Raw genomic sequence first — 8,734 nt, forward strand, 5'->3', positions numbered from 1 at the left:
AAGTTCAAGCCTTAGGTAAGATTAGAGAAGAAAACAAAACAATCTGTAAATTCAGTTTCAACTAATTTAACATTAGTTTGTCAACTATACTGCAATTTTAAAACATTAAATGAGACTCTACACAATGTCTTTTATTTTGGGCTTGATTCGTGTGCAGCAAATTCAGAACACTGTTTCCATTCTACATATATCGATTTTTTTCGGGGTGGTTTTTGTGAGATTTATTCTTCTTCTGTTTTCCCCCACAGAAGTATAAAACGAAAATCCACAGAGTCGAGGAATCAGTTGTGAAACTATCAGTCATGCATTTGCTCACTCTCAATGAAATTCAAAATATACAGTTTGACTCCGTTTGCCCGCTCTTATTACAAAATCACAAAAGTCCAACATGAAAGAATGCAAACATTTTCATAAGGATCTATCTATTAAACTATATCTATCTATCTATCTATCTATCTATCTATCTATCTATCTATCTATCTTTCTATCTATCTATCTATAAATCTACCTATATATATATATATATATATATATATATATATATATATATATATATATATATATATATATATATATATATATATATATATATATATATATATCTTTCGATCTATCTATCTATCTTCCTACCTATCTATCTATATATCTATATATATATATATATATATATATATATATATATATATATATATATATATATATATATATATATATATATATATATATATTAGATGTAACATATACTTTTTAACATGTTTCAGCCTTTATTTTCTTTTCAAAATGGGCTGTACATTTTATATATTTAAAATTTAGTGTGCGGGAGGACAACGCGAGAATGGGTAGATGAAAGTTGATAGGGACTGATAGGATACTGGAGGGATAATGAAATATGCTTAACTGATATACCGGTCGACATTAATTATATGCTTAACGTATATACAGGTCGACAGTGATTATACCCCAAGTCTTCTGTTTAAACTAGGCAATAGACAATTTGCAAAACGTTTCGAGAGAAAATAGTAACCGCGGTAGCTCGGTTGGTAGAAAGTTGGACTCGTAATCCCCATTCAACATGCATCCTCGCGCGTCTGAGGCGGACGCTCTTCCACTAGCCCTCCGTAGCAGTTTGAATGAGTTAAAAAAAAACATAACCTGTTTCTTTTGCCCATACATTAATTTGACAATACGTAATTTAAATAAACGATTTCTCTGAAATAAATCTAAACACAACATTAAATACATCTGCATATTGATATTAAAATATTAACAATAATAGGAATAGCAATTATTGTCCACACGTCTTTATATACATTACCACGATTATATCACGACTCTTTATTGCAATATATCACACCGTGAAATCCCCTGAATGGAATATTTTCCTCTAATTGGTTAAAAGAAAATAACGTCCTGTGTTATTCATCACTCATTTTCAGTTGGCCAATGAGAAGACAGAATTACATTGAGCGCGCTGTTCCTGCATATTAAACCGTCGCAGTTATGGCCATATCAAGCAGTAGCGTGGGAAAATGGTATGGCATTCCTTAAAGGTATAATAGCAAGCCAAACTGTGGATACGCATACAAAGTCGAATGCTTGAGCTAAGCATCGGTACAACATGTATCACGCTACACAAAATATAGCTTGAAATATCAGAGTTTATTCTTAAATAAGTCGCGATTAAGGAAAGAAGTGTCCTCTTGTCCCTTGTAGTTATTATATAGTGCATGTGTGATAGGTAAATTGTAAGAAATGATACGAGCTTGTGTGGTTTGACCCGTACTACCGCCCGTTAGCAAATAACATTGGCATAACACCATCATTTCTTACTGAAATGGTCACTTCTGTTGTAACTTAGTTTCTTGTATATAGCGTTCGTATTAATTAATGCTATGATCTGCAATTTTCTTATTCTTGTCGTTGTTGTTGGTGTTGTTTGAAGAACCCGGTAAACCCATGGATAGGTCCACTAAACGACTGGAAATTGCTGGCAACCTTTCTCAAATACACACTTTTGCCGAGCCCGAAATTCGAGTCACCCGAAGTTAGATAGATGAGAATATTTTGTGATTTTAAAGGCGATCATCTTATACCACTTGGATACCTGTGCTCGTGATTTTCCTTTAATATTTGTTAAATTGTTATTCAGAATGTTTCTTTCCTCTCATTCCTGGCGGGGAATCCGTGCAGTTCCTATCTTAGGGCCCCTCTCTTCTACTGGAAGAGGTATATCTGGCTGCCCTTTCTGGAAATGCAAGAATACATCAACCATCATTCCCACCACCCCAACTGTGTTTCGGTGAACAGGACCACTCCGTTTTAATTTACTATGTCAATTGCCCGTCCTTGGACGGGAATGCAAAAAAAGCAAAATATTTAATTTCAGCGACTTTAAACGAAAGTTTAAAATAACTGTGATGCCGCCGCTCGTTTCCAACTCGCGATCTGTTGTTTGGCAGCCTGGATTTCACAAAAAGACGAATGTGGGTGTTTATATATGACAAGGTTGATTGCCTGTCCTAAGACTGGAATTAACAAATTCAAATAAATAAATAAATAAACTGGGGGAGAGAGTTTAAAAGAAGTTTGAAGATAAATAAAGAAAATTAATTAAAACTATATATTGCAAATGACGCCACGAGTTTCAAACTCGTGACCTCTTATTTGGCAGCTGGAACATATAGAAAGACAAATATGGTTGTCTATGTATGCGATATATCTGGGTTTATACAATGCCGTGGTGTTGGTTTTTTTTTTCTTTCAAGTCGGAAAAGATGTTCTACCACATCTGATCATGACATCTGTAACGCAATTTATTATTTCTTTGTATAGCTCTTTGCTATTTGTATCCATTGTATATAGTAGGCTTTCTATATGAAAGGTACTATGCTGAGTGTTTATTTTTGCAGTCAATATATTTCTCTCTTTATTTGTTTTTCAATCAATATCGACTGATTTGTTTGCATATAAACTTTATTTTACAAAATGTGATATACTGGTCATTTTTTTTTTAAATATCTTCTAAATGCTTCATCTCCAGTTAACCAAACAAATATTTTTTCTCGGTCCATATTTTCTTGATCTGACTATATATTTAAGAATTATAGATTTTATATATATATATATACATATATATATATATATATATATATATATATATATATATATATATATATATATATATATATATATATATATATATATATATATGTTGGTGGTTCTATTAATTTTGTTATATTATTGTTTCTGTATATTTCATGCATTTGTTTCAACGTATACATAAATAAATATATATTTTTCACACAGACTCCCTTTTACCTAGTTTGTTTTTTATTGCTTTTTCAAATAGTTTCTAATTTATAATGTCTAAGATGATGGATTATTTATTCATCCCCCAATCAGTATGGTATGAGTTTCGCTGCGGAGTTAATGTAACTCCCCTCCCTATATGAATATGATCATTTATTTCTCAAAGATATATGTCTTACTTTCCTTTCAATCTACCTAGTTAAGCATATACCATATGTTAATATACATGTCTGAGCGACCTGCATTCGAGCCATTACATTCAACTTTGCATGTGCATACATTTGCATGTTAGTTCGTAGTTTTTCTCAGTTGTGTTGAATTTGTATAATCTTAGCTCACCCCCCCCCCCCGCACACACACACACAAGTCACTCCTAAACCTTCTTCACTTGTCGTTACAAGTTCTGGTTTAGTCCAAGGTTGTTTCCCCGCCAGTTACTTATAAACAGAACTTCAGTTTGTTGCATGCTTAATTTTAGATCCTATTGCTTTCTCGAAGTCCATAAATTCCATTTATAAATGTCTGAAGGTGTTGGAATCGGATGTAAAATTTCTATTAGTCACGAACATCCTCTACCATTTTTAGTTCCTTTCTGAATTTTGGGAGTTAAATTCCCTTTATAATTGTATTATTATAATTCTGTTAGCAAGGGTCTTACTACGTATTTTATAGTCTGTATTTAAAAACGATATCGATATCCAACTCGTCATGTCTTTTACATCTCCTTTCCCCTTATACATAAGTCGTTCTACCCCTTCTTTCATCGTGGACGTCATTTCATTATTTATTAGAATATTGGAATTAAGAGATATTTTCAGGTAATATATAAGTATGTCGTTAGTCCACCAGAACCAAATGATTTTCCTTTATGGAGTTGCTTGAGTGCTGCAATTATTTCATTTAATATTATACGTGGGACTTGCGACACATCCCATCGTATTCTTCTATCAAATTCACCCCCGGAGTGATATATTTCTATAATGTTTAGTTATTTTTAAAAGCTGTATATATCTTCCATTATGTATGCTGGTTTAGTTATGTTAACGTTATCTTTTTTAGTTTCTCCATATGCCTGTTACTTCCTTTTCTTATTTCTTCAGTGAATTGCATCTTTCTTACTTTAATATATAAATTGGAGAATTATCCTGTCTTTAATTTGTGCCAGTTAATTTGTAATCTTATAAAGCTTCAAACTTTCATACTTTTATTGTATCTTCTTCTTTTTGTATTTAATACGTATTATTGTATTGCCTTCCGCCTCTTATCGTGTGTTTGACTTGGCAATATGTTTGGTTATTGGTTTAATTTTCTTCTTAATTCCCCTTCCCAACTCTTCCGTTATGTTGTACTATTCCTTTTTAAAATGGTTTATAACAGTAATTTAAATAAGGCTTTGTATTCTTCGTCTTGTACAACTGAGTTGTTTAATTGCTATATGTTCTGACCCAATCGTGCCCAGCTTCACTTGGTAACAGGTAAATTGTAGCTAAATTAACGATCGAATACGTCAGTTTTCTTGTATTTCTTTGCAGTTTTGACTGCATTTATACAAATCTGTATTTCAGGACGCGATCAGAACACGTACTGATGAAAATTAAATTCAAACTTTTGCTTGTTATTATGGTGCATTTTTGTAACAGCTAGCAAAACTATATATAAATTGGACGCTGTCGACTACATATGAAACTATGGAAGTCATCCAAATCTAAAGCTTTTATCAAACTTTAAAAAAGGTCATTTATTTATCAGTAAATTGTTCAAAGATAGTATGTATCCTTTGCGTTGTCCCCATGCCACACAACTTTGGAAATAGTTCAGAGAGCTGCTCTCCATTTACCATCATGGATATAAAATAAAGGTATGCTGTTCATTGATATAGGATATTTGCTTCTATCGAGTGAAGAATGGGTATATTTCATTTATTTCATTTTTTGTGGATGGAATATATACATTATTCATTCAGTATAAGCCGGTTTTACTTTATGTTCCGCTCGAATGTATTGGCAAGCAAAATGTAAAATAAATTGAAAAAGAAGCTTTCTTCCTTCATAATGTCAGCTGATCATCATTTATTTTCTGCTGTGCTTTTCTTCATACGTGTGCAGAGAATAGTAGTAGTAACAGAGCCTCCTTTTTGGCCGATTTGACTGATGTGGCCCAATTAGGCCCCGCATTCAAGGTTAGTAATTTTTAAAAATATATCTATAGAGAGAAAGTAACTTTAAATCGATGGAACAAATGTTCGATATTGTATAAAACTTGTTTGAAAGTTTATTTCCAAATGCAGTGCTCACAGGAGGACCCACGCGTATATCCATAGGTTCCGCCAACATAATACAATATCAGCCCCATGTTTGCTAAGGTCACTGCTTAGGTATAACATAGTTATCTTTCATAACTCAACGCTGAATACAAAAATCACAAAGAAAAATGACAAGTAGGTTGCTGTATTCCAACTTGGTACACCTGCGTGACATGTGGATATGTTTACCATTAAGCTAATACTATTACGAAAATACTCTTCGATATTCCTGGTCATACTGTTATCAACGTCTATCGATTACAGCATGACAAAAACCTGTTTAATTTGATTGGTTGGTTGGTTGGTTGGTGGTTTTGTTGGCTGGTTGGTATATGTACGTGTATAACACCAATTTATGTGGCTCTACATGGCGGCCAGTATTTGTGATGAAAGAAGAAACCGGGAAGAACCACTGACACACATTCAGCTACTGGCAAGCCTTCTCGCCCACGTAGGAAGAGTCGAGACTCGACCCCGTGCGGACGGATGGTAGTGTCAGTGATATAATAAAAGTGAGCGCAATAGACCACTCGGCAACCAGTGACCCCATTCATAAATTACTCTAGTGAATTATGAAAAAAATATTGAAATGCAAAATCCATTGATTCGCAGACTAGCATATCATAAAAATAAAGATAATCATCTGAAATTCATGTACATAACGATTAATATATTCAGTAAATAAATAAAACAAAAATCTCTCCTACAAAATATTTACAAAATCGATCTATATCTAAATAACCAAGCCTATATTTAAGATTAAAACTGTATGCAGTCCGAATTAAAACCATTACAAAATTCCGGACTACAGCAAGTTGTTCCAGTCCCGTTCAATAAGTATACTCAAACATTTGCCTGATTACGAAAAGTGATCACATAAGCCAATATTGTGTGTATGTTAGAAAGCAGAACCCCGATATTCAGAACGTCAAACGCGTGCGATCACTTTATTTCAGTCTCGCAGGTAATCGTAACAGCGAAATACACTGTATATAATACTGTTAGGTGACACATAAATTATACTTGAGCCAGTTCACGTTTTGGTGACACATGAACCATTCGGTGACCGTTCGCCCAAAGTTTGTTTTTATGCATGAACGTACATATTTTTAACTTTCTGCGACAGTAAATGGGCGACAAAAAATGTATGATTGTCATTTAATTTATTTTAACACTTTTTCGTGCATTTGCATATTCATTTCAGTATTCTATACAGTATTCACTATATAGGCACAATCATGACTCATACATATTCAGTATACAATGATGTTGCCGAAAGGTTGCAATTTACACGCTGTCGCCGAAAGGTCGGATTTGTGCATATATATATATATATATATATATATATATATATATATATATATATATATATATATATATATATATATATATATATATATATATAGATATATATAGATATATATATATATAGATATATATAGATATAGATATATATATATATATATAGATATATATATATATATATAGATTATATATATATATAAGAACATGCATGGATTTAATAATAAATCCAGTTCTGCTTCGTTTCGCTTGTATGCTATTCATGTCCTCATTAATCTTCCCTCACTGACGCTTCTTTAGTTCAACATATATAAAAAGATTTACAAATTCAACTTGAAATGCACCAACTTTGGAGTGGCACCAAATTTAGAATAATTAGTATCTCACTGAAGAAACGAATAAATATTATTTCACTCTGTGAAGCGTTTTGTCGCAAAAAAACCCAAATGTGATAGGTGTCATTACCCATATCAAATTTTGATTTTATTATCATTTGAGTATATATTCAAATACGGTTCTGTTTAAAAATTTCAAGGCCCTTTGTCTCCATTTCATTTTGCATTGTCATTTGTTTCCTTGTACTAAACACCTAATTGGAATTAAATTCAAAACATTACAAATGGTTCATTACATAATTAGCCTGATATGGATCATAACCTTTTCCATTACATTAGTTTGATATACGTAATTACCTAATTGATTACATAATTAATCTGAAGTGCGGAATTGCAAGTTTGTGACAATACTATTCTGAATGCTTCTTTCCCTTTTTTCCTTACATCATTAGCCAAATATACATTATTACCCATTTCATGACATAATTAACATAATATACGTGGTTACCTAGTTCATTATGCCGTTGACCTTTAAAGCCAATTGGCTTAACATGACCAGAATATTTGAAATTACCAAGGTGCCAAAAACTGATTTTATGAACGTGGATGTTCGAAAAGAAACATCTCACTGATTATTTTTGAACATGAGGTTTGTTGAACGTTGTGTCTAAAATGTTTACTGTCATAACATGAACATTACGTTCAGTATGTTTTTTCTCATAGGATGAGCATAATATGCCCCTGATACGTTCCCTTATATAATCACTGTCTCATATATAGTTTGCATTACGGTGTAAATTTTCCCGTATTCAAAACGTTAACAACAAAATCTAATCATTGTTTGAAAAATTAACAAAGTGATATAACTGCATGAAAATCAAACCAGGGAATTTATAATCATACGGTAAGGTACCTGAACTGTTTCACCGCTCTGTCACAAGTGATTGTGGTTTCTTACGCCTAAATGATTGTTCATAAAATGAATAGGTACAAAAAGTTAAAAGATGCGTCAGAAAGAAAACGTTAGAAGATATATGCCTGAAATACACACAAATAACCATGACAAAGTCTTTAAATTCTCCTAAATTTCCAATCAACAGTTACTGCATTAAATGGATTCAGGAAATTATAATCCGTTCTCATAAAAGCGAGAACTTTTCTTAATACCTCCCTATCTTCAAAAGCTGACAAGATCGTTGAAACGTACCACATTCCTTCTCATCTGATTTGTCAGGGCAATCTTCTTTAACGTTGCATCGATATACCTCATATATGCATTGACCACTGTCACACCGAAACTGTTTTGGATGGCAAGTATGGTCACCTGAAATAAATGAAAAAAAGATTAATATTCGAACTGCTTTTAATTTTGTGTTTCTGTAAAACATGACCGTCGAGGATGCAACTGATTTTAATTAGGTAATACTTATTAAAAAACTTTCTCATTTCCTGCTACTTGCTTAAAGTAAAATTTCCAGTAAATAAA

Source organism: Sinohyriopsis cumingii, unplaced genomic scaffold (assembly GCF_028554795.1).
Source record: "Sinohyriopsis cumingii isolate HCF-2022 unplaced genomic scaffold, ASM2855479v2 utg002198l, whole genome shotgun sequence".
In the NCBI taxonomy this organism is placed as follows: Eukaryota; Metazoa; Mollusca; class Bivalvia; order Unionida; family Unionidae; genus Sinohyriopsis; species Sinohyriopsis cumingii.